General features: G+C 38.3%; 1 long non-coding RNA gene across 1 annotated transcript in view; it reads right to left on the bottom strand.

Moving 5' to 3' along the window:
• Positions 1–13,420, bottom strand: part of LOC124515697 (uncharacterized) — an 84,785-nt gene that overhangs the window by 12,972 nt on the left and 58,393 nt on the right. Inside the window, exons 2-3 of the long non-coding RNA XR_006962863.1 lie at positions 8,343–8,492; positions 2,586–2,760 (exon numbers count right to left, since the gene is read on the bottom strand). This is a non-coding gene — a long non-coding RNA (uncharacterized LOC124515697). The remainder of the gene's footprint in view (positions 1–2,585; positions 2,761–8,342; positions 8,493–13,420) is intronic.

Consider the following 13,420-nt stretch of genomic DNA (forward strand, 5'->3'; position numbering starts at 1 on the left):
TAGTCCTTGCATAGGTCCCTTGACTTTATTGATAGTTTCAAAAAGCCTTGTACATACCTATAAAAAAATTACTGGTGCACATTTAAAACCCTCTCTTCCTCTCTCTTGACACTAAACAGATACAAAATTGAACATTAACATCCTTAATTAGTGCTCTGGCATCGGTCATTCCTGAGCTGAAGCAATTGGATAAGTGACCACTGAAAAGAATGTTAACATTTCTTCTCTGTTAATTTCCCATAAATGCATAAAATTCTGCCATCCCATTCTGTAAGGTTTATAGTTTTCCAAGAAAACCATACCCAAGAATAACAAGCGAATTGCCCAAGGTCTCAGAGGTGGTGAGGACATTGCCGAGAGCTAGGCCTCTAGCTGACCCCAAACCCACTCCTTTCACAGCACAATAGAGAGAAAAAGTACCATGGGAGTGTCTTTCGGGGCTCAGAGGAAGAACAATCTCCCCAGGAAAGGACCATCAAGACATTAAGGCCCTCTGTTAATTCCTCTTCGTGATCCTCCTGGAAAAGGCCGAAATAAGTTCTGTGCTTTTTAGAGAGAGCTGTAAAATGGCTGCAGGAGAACAGCCTCGAAGTGAACCTGATATTGGGTGTGTATAAATGGTTCATGACTCTGCTGTTTAGTGTACATGAGTCACCCAGAACACCGTGAGGCTCCAACATAAACCATGTCCTCAGGCCTCACCCTCAGCCCCTGCCACAGGCTTATTCACACATGATGTGCTAGCCTGGCACTCGAAACCCGCAGATCATCTGTGAGTCAGACCTCATTATGTGGAACACTTCAGACTTGCTATCCTCATGGTCGGCCATTATTTTCTTTCTCTCTCTCTCTCTCTCTCTCTCTCTCTCTCTCTCTCAGCTACGATGGAATTCACTGATCAAATAATTCATTCATTTTGCTAGACCCTCACTTTTTGAGGGAAATGGATGCATGCATATTTTCACATGTATTTTTAACAGAAAATGAGGAAATAAACAACAATATGGGTTTCTTGTTCATTTTCAGTTCTTCACAACATTCCACTAACCAGAGTAAACCCATCACTTGGGCATTCTATTATTAAAGGATTCACTTTAATCAATAATCACGCAGTATTTCTGGATAAAAACTGAGAGGAACCATTGGGCATGTGCTAGAGGTTTTTCTTTTGTTCTAGCTGCATCAATTAAATAGACTCTCTTTCAAGCTTCAAGATGCTATTTCATCTTCTTTTTTATTCTTTTTAAAAAAATTTTTTTAATGTTTATTTATTTTGAGAAAGAGAGAGAGACAGAGTGCAAGCAGGGGAGGAGCAGAAAGAGAGGGAGACACAGAATCCAAAGCAGGCTCCAGGCTCCGAGCTGTCAGCACAGAGCCCAATGCGGGGCTGGAACCCACGAACCGTGATACCATGACCTGAGCAGAAGCCAGCTGCTTAACCGACTGAGCCACACAGGTACCCCTATCTTCTTTTTAAAGTACAGTTGACATATAATATTAATTTCAGGTATACAACATAGTGATTCAACATTTATATGAAATGACCACCCCTGGTGAGTCCAATTATCATGTGTTACCATACAAATTAATTGCATTATTGACTATATTCCTTAAGCTGGACTTTGCATCCACATGACTTATGTATTTTTATTTTTTTAATGTCTTATTTTTATTTTTGAGATAGAGAGACAGAGAGAGTAAAGGGAGGGCAGAGAGAAGGAAACACACAATCCGAAGCAGGCTCCAGGCTCCGAGCTATCAGCACAGAGCCCGAGGCAGGGCTCGAACCCACAAACCGTGAGATCATGACCTGAGCCGAAGTCGGACACTCAACGACTGGGCCACCCAGGTGCCCCTGACTTATTTTATAACTGGAAGTTTGTACCTCTTCATCTCCTTCACCTATTTTATCCCTCTCCCCATCCACCTCCCCTCTGGCGACCACCAATTTGTATCCATGAGACTGTTTCTGTTTTGTTCTGTTAGTTTTATTTTTTAGACACCACATATAAATGGCAGGGGCTGAAGCTCCTGGTTGGGGGTGGGGGGTGCCTGCCCCAGCAGTTCCACAGGGGAATATGGGGGTGGAGAGAGCAGTGATGGCAATGTAGATGGGGAAGTCATAAATGTTACCCACCAACACCGGACCAGCTAGGTAGGAGAGTAAAACCAGTGGTGCCCACCAGTACTTCTGTTCCCAAAGAAAACTCCTACAGATCCTGCGCCTCTGGTACCTGCCCTAAAATTCGTCAGTGAGTCTCTTTCACATATGGCCCAAGTGCTTTTCCAACTGCTGCCTCTGCAGTGATGCTCAGAGTGAGGGAGTTTGTGTTCACACCCTTTAAGAGTAGAGTTTTGGTTTCCTATAGCCTTCCAGCGCTCCTGGACTTTGCCTCTGTTTTTCAAAGCCGGGTATTATGGGGACTCATCTTCCTAGTGGGAGCCCCATGGCTAGGGTACCCAATGTGGTGTGTGAACCCCTCAGTCATCAGGGCGGACCTCCACATTGGTAATAACCCTCCTCCTTGTGGGTCGCCATGCCAGGGGTGTGCATCCCGACCCATCCACATCTCTGCCCCTCCTACCTGTCATGATGTGGCTCTTTCTTTATGTCTTTAGTTGTGGAAGACCTGTTCTGCTAGTCTTCAGGTCATTCTCAGAGATAGCTGTTCTATAGGTAGTTGTAGTTTTGGTGTGTCCGTGGGAGGTCAGCTTAGGATCTTCCTCCTCTGCCATCTTGATCCCTGATTATCTTCTTCACTGAATCATGGAAAGAAACATGGCAAGTGAGAGGGACACGCTGTTACTTACGTAGGACAGGGTATGAAGCAGGACCAAAGGCACCGAGAAGAAGATATTCCACATGTAGCTTCACCTAGAGGTGGTCAAAGACTCTGGAGCCAGACTTCTGATTTCCAAGCCCAGCTCTGCTTTGCCCCTTGGCATATGTGTGATCTTCGCCATGTTATCTCTGTCGCAGCTTCTCTGTCAGTAAAATAGCATCTACCTTATATGGCTTATTCTTATTAAAACAGTAACACGAAGAAAATATAAATATATACACATATATATTTATATATGTATAAATATATACACATATATGTATGTATACATTTGTATGTATACATATATGTATGTATACATTTATATATGTATATATGTGTATATATATGTGTGTGTGTGTGTGTGTGTATATATATATACCATTATTTTGCCTTCAGAATACCTTGTCTTAAAACCATCTATGTCATTAATACGTAAACCATGACATTTAACCCATTAACCCATTACAACTAAGATGATCATAAAAGTGAATTTGGATAGCTTTGTTAATTACAAACTTGCTCCATATTTGATATCTGGAGTTGGAAAACAAAATTAGTTGGAAACTAGTAACCAAAGAAACCTCAATGATATCTTCAGGGAGTTTAAAATTGTAATCTTTAATAATTGATCTTTTCATGTAATTCTATCTTAGATCTATGTCTAGGTATCTTTAACTTTTAGGTTCATGAGCTTATTTATCTTCTTGCTAAAGTTCAAAATCTAATTTCTAACACAGGTTACTTACTGTAATAAACTCTATGAGCTTTAAAATGACAAGTTGAAAGATACAATTTTTTAGAGTTATGAATTAATAGCCATATATGTCAAAGACTTTGAAAGTGCCAACTTTTTCATATTTATAGATATATTATTGAAATGATAAAAAATGAACTGCGGAAAGAGGAAAGAACTGAGAACCACATATAATGAATCAAACATACTTAACAAGACACGTACAGACACTTTGGTGTGCATCTCTTTTATTACGTTACATTAATCAAATACTGCTAAAGACATCCATCTGAGCAAAGTGTCACGATAATATTCTATGAAAACATTCTTTTGAAAAGAGTCCGTCCTGACAGCCATATCAACTATATTGTCTTAAGTGATTGTCAGACCCCCATTTCTCAGAAATTAAGACAATTTATGTGTATATCTTCTGAGCTCCCTTCTCTCCCTCCGCCTGCTGACTTCCACCCCACCCCCACCAAGGCTGGCTTTTTAAAAGAAAATAATTTAATTAGAGAAAACGCACAAACTCTGGCAATGACTCATAAAAATCTGGCTTGAAATGATTTAAGTTTTTGTTTGAAAGCATGATATCAATTCTTCTCATTTTTAAGGTTTCGCAAATTACAACAGAAAATTCTGATTATTTAGCAACACAATCAATCTGACCTTAAGAGGATTTTTTTTCCCAATGTAACATAGTGATGATGATTGTACATAGTTATAATGAGCTATCTTTTCATTTTCATACTGATAAACTCCCTAAGTGTTGCACTTTTTATACGTAACTCTTCATAATGTATGTTTGGATTTCTCTGTTTAAAGTCTATTGTTTTCTATTAGAGTACTACTTTATAGAGAATGAAATCTATCACTTAATATTCTATTGAATATTGAGGTGAACACATATAACAGCAAATAGATGGAGGAGGTGAGTGACACCTCAGGATCTGTAGCCATCGGGCTACGTAAAAATCATGGTATATTACTAAGTTCCTTTTGTTATAGTCAGATGTTTCAAGAAAAGTAACAATGATATAATAAAAAACACAACTTCTCTTGTCTTTAAATAGGTCATGTAGCTCAACTTATACATTCAGATAAGATTCATAGTTCTCTATACTTACATTTTGGTTTTGCCTTTTCTAAATTAAACTGGGTCTTCAAACAATTTAGGTACCTATTTTATTTTATTTTATTTTATTTTATTTTATTTTATTTTATCCTGAGGGAGGGAAAAAAAACTTCAAAAAGCTTCAGAGCTAGACTTTCTTCTTAATTACTATACAACTGAACAATCAAACTCTGAACACTGGAAGCTAGTGACTGAATAAGAGACTGATTTTAATATCTTTATTTTTAGAGAAACTATGTATAAAACTGATGGCTGGTAGAAAGAGGATATAAGTGTCACAAACTGCTTAGGCAACTATATATAAAAAGCATTTGGAAAAGGGGCAAATTAAGCCAACTGCACCTTTATCTCCGTATAACTTCAATTTTCTTTCAGTTTGAGAATAAAATTTTTAGTACTTATATTATCCCCTGCCCCTGGAGGTGGGGGGGGGGGGGTAGGGGGGAGACCCACCTAACAAATAAGAACAAATAAGAGGGTAATTTTTCAATTTGATGTAATGTGATGCAGTTAGAAACCACTCTTCTGAAATGACAGTAACTGCGTAGAAAGAAAATCCAAGGTAGACCTGATGATTTTTCAGACTATGTTGAGGCCACCTCCAAAATCTGGCTCTTTACTAAAAGACACCTATGCAAGTTTTTTCTCTTCTAGTCCTCAGCATGGTGACCAGCTCCACTTTTTGCCATTCCAATACTAATCTAGTAAATCCTGTGTATGACTAATCTCTATTAACCTCGATCTGCTAGATGATTTCTTACTTGTATACATAAAAATGACCACCTGGTTTTTAAAAAAAAAAAAAAACCTGAATTTACTTGACTCTAGCTTTTGAACTTTTTTCAAACTCATCACATAATTACATTAGTGTTCATTTTGAAACTGTTTAATCTGGAAATAAACTCTACCAGGAAGTTTGTTAATTTTCTTTAAGTATTCTGGAAAAGCATAGAAGGTTTCAAATCAATATAAAGCATATTTATGATGTGGATTTTAACCAGTGTAAAGTATGTATCTGGCTATTAAGTCTCATGACCACAATCTATTCATGTGTGCTATATGAAAGATTCATAAAAGGGATAATTTAAGCATTTTTCTCTAATCCTGAACACAGTTCCACAAGGTAAGTACATTACTCTTAATTTACCAGTGACAAAATGGAGGCTGAGTTGGATGGAGCTTGCCCAAGTTATATTAGTAAGTAGGCAGAGCCCAAATTGAATGAAATCTAGGCCTTTCCAGCTCCTCGGCTATGTTCTTCAGAGCCTACTGGACTGCCGGCATGAGGGACAGTCAGTCAATTCTCCTTAACAATGACTTATTAGAACCAGTGAGTCCGTGCTCAGAGAAGTTCTCCACTAAAATATGTTTGAAAGAGCCCGAGAGAGTTGGCCCAAGGGGGCCTTCAGCATTTAGGGAAAAGCTCAAAACCAGGCAGGCATCATGTGGGACGATTTCCTAAGATGTCATTCTTTAACTGTTTGGGCATAAGAAACACAAGAGAATTCTAACAGCCAAATAACACTTGTTGAATATGTAAGCCCACCTTTGCTTTCTTCCTCTTTGCCATCTAACAAGATACTAAAAGAAAAGGTACCAAGTAAAAATATATATAATTTAAAACAGACGTCAGCAACTAGCAGCCTGTGACCTAAAATCAAGCCAGTGGTTTTGCTTCCCCTACACAAAGATTTTATTTTTTCTAATTAGTTTCAAAGCTTTAAAACAGGATATTTTCCCATAAAATTCCAGATTTCTGGCTCCTCTTAAGAATTTAGGAAATCTGGAGGCAAAAATATACAATGGGAAAAAGACAGTCACTTTAATGGGCTGTGCTGGGAAAACTGGACAGCTACATGCAAAAGAATGCAACAGGACCACTTTCTAACACCATACACAAAAATAAACTGAAAATGAATTAAAGATCTAAATGTGAGACCTGAAACCATAAAAATCCTAGAAGAGAACAGAGACAGTAATTTCTCTGACACTGGCCCTAGCATCATATACGTATTTCTAGACACGTCTCCTGAGGCAGGACAAACAAAAGCAAAACCAAATTATTGGGACTACACCAAAATAAAAAGGTTTTGCACAGTGAAGGAAACAGTCAACAAAACAAAAAGGCAGTCTACTGAATGGGAGAAGATATTTGAAAAGGATATATCCAACAGGGGTTAATAACCAAAATATATAAAGAGCTTCTACAACTCAGCACCAAAAAACAGACAACACAATTAAAAAATGAGCACAGGACATGACTAGACACTTTCCCAAAGAAGACATCCAGATGGCCAACACACACACGAAAACATGCTCACCATCCCTCATCATCAAGGAAATGCAAATCAAAACCACCATGAGATATCACCTCATACCTATCTGAGTGGCTAAAATCAAGAAGACAAGAAATTGCAAGTTGGCAAGGATGTGGAAAAAGATGAACACTTGTATACCGTTGGTGGGAATACAAATTGGTACAACCACTATGGAAAACAGTGTGGAGGTTCCTCAAAAAATTAAAAATAGAAATACTATATGATCCAATAATTCTACCACTATTTACCCAAAGAAAATGAAAACACTAATTCAAAAACCTATATACAGCCCTATGTTCACTGCAGCATTATTTACAGTAACCAAGATACAGAAGCAACCTAAGTGTCCATTGATAGACGAATGGATAAATAAGATGTGGTATGTACATACACACACACACACACACACACACACACACACACGCATATACACAGTGAACTATTATACCGCCATAAAAAAGGATGAGATCTGCCATTTGCAACAACATAGATAAAACCAGAAGTATTACACTAAATGAAATAAGTCAGACTGAGAAGTATAAATACCATATGAATTCACTCACATGTGGAATATAAAAACAAAACATAACGTATGAATAGCCAAACAAATAAAAAACAGAATCAGACCTATAAATACAGAGAATAGACTGCTGGTTGCCAGAGGGGAGGGGAAATGGACAAAATGGGTGAAGGGGAGTGGGAGACACAGGCTTGCAGTTATGGGATGAGTAAGTCATAAAGATAAAAGGCACAGCATAGGGAATATAGTCAATAATATTGTAATAGTGTATGGTGACAGACAGCAGCTACACTTATGGTGAGCATAGCATAACTTATAGAGAATCACTATGTGTACAACCAAAATTAATATAATATTGTACATCAACTATACTCAGAAACTTTTTTAAAAGTATTTGGGAGACCTCTCTTCCCCATATCCATATCCCAGCAATTGGCTGGAGGAGAATGCATTTCATTCAAGTTTATTTTTTTTTATTCTTTAAAGTTTGTTTGTTTATTTATTTATTTATTTATAGAAAAAGAGAGAACCCATGCATGTGCATGAGTAGAGAGGGATCAGAGAGAGAGAGAGAGAGAGAAAGAGAGAGAGAATCCCAAGCAGGCTCCTCACTGTCAGCACAGAGCCCAATGTGGGACTGAATCCTAAGAACTGGGAGACCATGACCTGAGCCAAAATCAAGAGTCGGATGTTTAACCGACTGAGCCACCCAAGCTCCCCTCATTCAAGTTTAGAGAAGCCACATTCTCTCTGGCTCACCATGACCCCCTCCCTCCATCCCCTTCTCAAAATGTTCAGTTATGTTACTCACTTGTGCCCTGTATGGATTTCTGTGTGTGAGCACTTGTCTGAAGCGTTTATAGGATCCTTAGACCAAGTGATCCAGTCTCAACTTGGCATAGGCTCTTTGCCCGGTCGCTCTTGCATCAGCACCAAGGGCTCTCCATGATGTTGGGGAAATCTCACGAAAGAGAAAGAAGTAGGTTATGTCAGGGAAGTAAAATCTGGCTTTGTGTAATTCATTTTTCTTTACAAACAAGCTGCCGTTACTCTCTCCCTCCCAATTTTCTAGTGCAGAGGCTGAAACTAAGAAGGTTGGTTGGATTCCAGAGCAGCAAAGGATTTCTCCACAGGCACCATCTTTCCCAGTAGGAGCAGCAGGCTGGTAAAGTAACCTGCCAATTCTCAGTGCCTCCCCGGAGTCCCTCAGAGAGGCCCTGCGGGTAAAATAAGCAACAAAAGGGGAGATACCCTGTTCAGAAAGAGATTCCCTGGTTGTGTCCCTCCCCTTTTCTCCATTCCCATCAGTAAAGCCCCCCACGACTTTCCCTGCTCATCCAGAGTTTTGAAAGTGAGCAAACACTCAGAAACAATTAGCAGGTGATTTCAAGTCATTACCTGCCTGCCACGCTAATTACTAGCCATTACCTGCCAGCAGCACGCAGTTTTGTACAGTTTGTGAGACACAGGAAAGGTCTACTTAACCAGAAGGATCGTTTTTCTCGTACTAAACGCCAGCATTGGCAGCCCCAGCCCCAGTGCCTACCAGTGTTACGTACTGATCAGCTGGCGCTCATTCTGTAAGGATTATCCTCGAAGATGTGCACACCCGCATCTTGCATGGAAAAGGCCAGAGGGACATCTATAGTCCCTGTTCGCTTCAAATTTCACATTGTTATATACTAAGGGGGGAAAACCCCGCAAATCCCCATTTTGCAGTTTCCCTACTAAAACGACTCTGGAAACATAGAAAATACAGAGTGAACACAACTCTGTCACTTTAAAAGTGCATTTCCTAATAAATCTGGTTTTAGATTGCCATCTCTTATTACCCATCAATAAGATAAACCTTCCACTGCAATCCTAATTTCCACTTGCAGAATGGGTATTGCTAATGTCTGTAAATTATGCACGTCTCTATTAAATGAAGGTCCATCAAAAATTGTCATTTCTAATCCATACTGTATATAAATTGTGACACAATGGATAATTAAAATTTTTAATGCTTTTCGGTTACTTTTTAAATTGTAAAGAGCCCCGTTCTACTGCTTTCATTTTAAGTTTAATTTTATGTTATTGTGCGCCAGCCAGTCTCAGCATAACAAACATGGGAATTTATAGCTTTTAATTCACATAATTAAAACCCCATTCTTTTACTCTTCCGTGTCTTGGCAATGAACACAAGATATACCAGGTATGTATTTTGTATTATGTATTTTGCCTGAACTTTGAGGATAATTTGCACGATTTTCCAAAGTGACACTTCTTTTTATTCAGCAGCTTGAACATAAAGACAGAACACTCTTCTGACTGCAAATCTCGCAATTATACCAAGTTATGCTTTGACACTGTTACCACAGGCAAGTGGCCAAAGAGCATCCACAGTCAAAATATCTAAGCAAGTTAACAAGCTCCCTTTACTCTCCACAGAGCGGGAGAAGAAAGGGAATCCAACCCCTGAGAGATGTTAAAATGAAGGAGAAAAAAGCTGTTGGTGTTTGTTAAAGAAAATGGTGTCAGTGTCTTGGGCTGATCAAGGTGTCGAATCTGAGGCCCTGACAGATGCCCAGGCCTACGTTTGACAGGAAGCCTTTTTCCAGGTCAGATCTGCTTTGATGATCTCAACTAATGAATGACTCGGGTCTACAAGCCCACGCGTTGGAGCTACACCTTGCTTTCATGGTTTGGTCGTACTGGTCTGCCCTCCCTCTCACCTCCCTTTCCCTCATCCCTTGTAAGAGTGCATTTTGCCTCCTCTTTTTTCAGTTCCATTTTATAAAATATCACCACATTTACCACACGGAAGACATCGAAACTAATTAAGTAAACTCCAAAGAACTATTACAAATCATTTTGCTTCAGCCAGAGATACTGGATTTAATTAGGTGAATCCGTGTTGATGGGGTACAAAAACAAAAGCTATCTCCTGTTTGAAAAGGTTCAGGCCCTATAGAGACCCAGTGTTCCCACTATGACACAAATAATAATTGAGCACTTCTTAAAAAAAAAAAGGCAGGCATGAAAAGAGTTTTCTGTTGGAGACAAAAGCTTTCAACTAAGGTTTGTTTTCTCTTTTTGCCAGGTGCTTTAAAAAAAAAAAACACCATCTACAAAGAAATAGCTAAAACCTACATTGATATCATCCCCATGACACGGAATATAAAGTGGTTCTAACAAGCATCATTTTTGCAAGTGATTAATCAAAATCTATTTAGCCGGTCATCTTCAATAATTATCAACAGACTTGCTTAAGAGCACAATGAAAATAGTTCATGTCCCCCAGGTTACCTCTCCATCAGATAACAACTTGTCTTCAACATATAAAACAAAAAGCTCAAGTTTAAAGGCAATGTAACTGTTAAAAAATGCAAACTTTAGTGTGATAATTTGTTATAGAACAGAGGAAGAGAAACTGTAGATATTACATGGCTCCACTTTGAGCACAGTCTCGTGGACTGACATGAACCCTATTTCCATCGTTAACTTGGGAACGTGTTCTTTTGATATATTGGCAGTAAATAATATAAGATGGGGTAATTATTTTTGAATCCATCTTTATCATGAATTAGTTGCCAATCTCTGATATACAGACACGTTGGATCTTAAAAGAAGATGGTATTCTTTCCCAACACAGTTTACCTCTATTAAAATATTTATTAGATGAGATGCCGAAAATGTGATACCATTTGTTAAATTCTTACACCACAGACTTAATCGTGGTGTAACATCGTCAAACTTCTTAGGACGATGAAAAGTTGTCATTATAGCCTTGACTCTTTCTCTTACACACATGCACACAGAAACATACACATAGAGGTTACGAAGGAAAACAAATACATGTTGATTTCCATATGATAAACAGTAGATCGCTTTTGATTCTAACTGGTATTTACGGTTTGAAGCAGTTCTGAATAATGGCTTTTTTCTATGCCGTTGTTAAACAATTTCCCTGGAATTTCCACCCAACAAACGCACATAACTTCCTACGGCAGAATAGCCTCAAAGCAAGCCTGAAACAGTCGTGCAAGTTACCAAAAAGGCCAATGCAATATTTCCCGAGTTTAAGCACACCTCCAAATTCCTTTCTTCAGCTCCTAAAATGTTGAAAGGAAAATAATTTCCTACGTTGGCATTTAAATGGTATCGTTCCATGTGAAAAGAGTTACTAAGACATTTGTTGGAAGTCAACAAAAATAATTTGGACATATTTTGGACTTATTTTATCTGACTCCTCGACATTTAATTTGGTGTGAAAAACGGCAACGGTCGAAAACAGATGTTAAGGGGCCAAGTATACAGCAGAGGTCAAAACAAACATAAAACACCGCTTCCATTTCTAAAAGAGGGGGGAAAAATGATTCCTCCAGCAACAGGTTCTACGTTCAACCTGCTTTTTTATTGTTCTGCTTGGGATATCTGTAGACTGCACAATGCAGCGCTGTCGGCTGTACAGCAATACCTCTCAGCACTGGTAATTTAAGACTTTCTTCTCTGTAATACACTGAACCATCATAACCTGTCTCTTCCCATTTAGTTTAACCTACAACCACCACATACTGATTTGGCTGTGTGTGGCTTTTTCTATTGCCATTTATTACTCTGCTCGACTCCTGAAATTCTGTTTGCAATTTAAGGCCACAAATTAGAAGCGTAAGTCATCTGTTTCCTATAATCCCCCTGTCAGGACTGGAATCACATTTGGAGCTCAGCACTGAGTCTGGGCCTGGGCCCTTACAGACTTTCTGATTGGCTGGCCTCTCTAAAAGCTGCAGTGGACTAAATAAAATGCTCTGGAAAATAGAGCTTTTTACCCTCCCCTCCCCAAGAAAAAGGATGAAAGAAAAGAAATCGAGTTGCGAATATTTTTCTTCTCCCTTACGTAATTCTCAAGTCAATTGTTACAATCAATGGTAGGTTGTTGGTTTGTTGGGGGGTTTTTCCCCAGTAAAGAGCACAGCTGAATATTATTCTTTAAGGACAAAATGCTAAGCATTGAAGATTCCATGTGAAAGAAAAGTGGAATCCTGCTTCAACCAGCTACGTATTTTTGCCACACACGGAAGATCTTTTATAAGTCCTGCCATGTTTCCTACAAAACACATTTTTTAGATTGCAGATGTACTAATTAGCTGGGTATTTTTTAATAGTGTCATAGATCTTTTGCTAAACTAAAAATCTGTGAAATCCTAATCCACTCATTCTACCACACTTTGCCTTTTAAAGTATTTGGTCAAATTTCACTTACTTACTATCCCTGGATTTTATAGAAACTTTTTCAAGAAATCAAATACGAAATTAGTTTACCCTTTGAAAACACAGTTGTCCTTTAAATAACATAACCATTTCAAAAATTTGGGAATATGACTTTCTTCTTTCCTTTTTTTTCCTCAGTTCTTTTTAACAGATTTCCAACTCTCCCTGCTGTGGCTTTAGACTCTTTCAGCATTTCGGATTTTAAAATATTTCCATTTTCTTTCTGTCTACTTGCAGTGCGCAACATATCAGATTATGTATTAAAGACAGCAAGATACAAAATATAAATGGAAAGAAATACCAAATAGCAACATCTAAAACCATACTCTGAGTTCTCAGTGCAATTGTGGACTGCCACTGGGCTTTAAAAAATCATTAGTTAACAGGAATAAAATCCAGCAGCCTGACTCATGTATATTAATATACTTGTAGTAGCCATACCTGGGCCAAAAGGTTGGAAATAAATGGATCAATAGTAGATGAATGCCCCCAAAAGCAGAGTTTGTATTTCAGCAGAGAACAGAATTCAACTGGGAAAATTATATATGTGGTGCATGCTAAATTTCAGCCAAAAATAAAAATTAAGGAAAATAATAATAATAATAATAATAAATGATTTTAAGAAAAACAAAAGAA

The sequence above is a fragment of the Lynx rufus genome, unplaced genomic scaffold, assembly GCF_022079265.1.
Source record: "Lynx rufus isolate CCGP_SWC_20201006 ecotype Redwood Valley unplaced genomic scaffold, mLynRuf1.p SCAF_2, whole genome shotgun sequence".
Classification (NCBI taxonomy): Eukaryota; Metazoa; Chordata; class Mammalia; order Carnivora; family Felidae; genus Lynx; species Lynx rufus.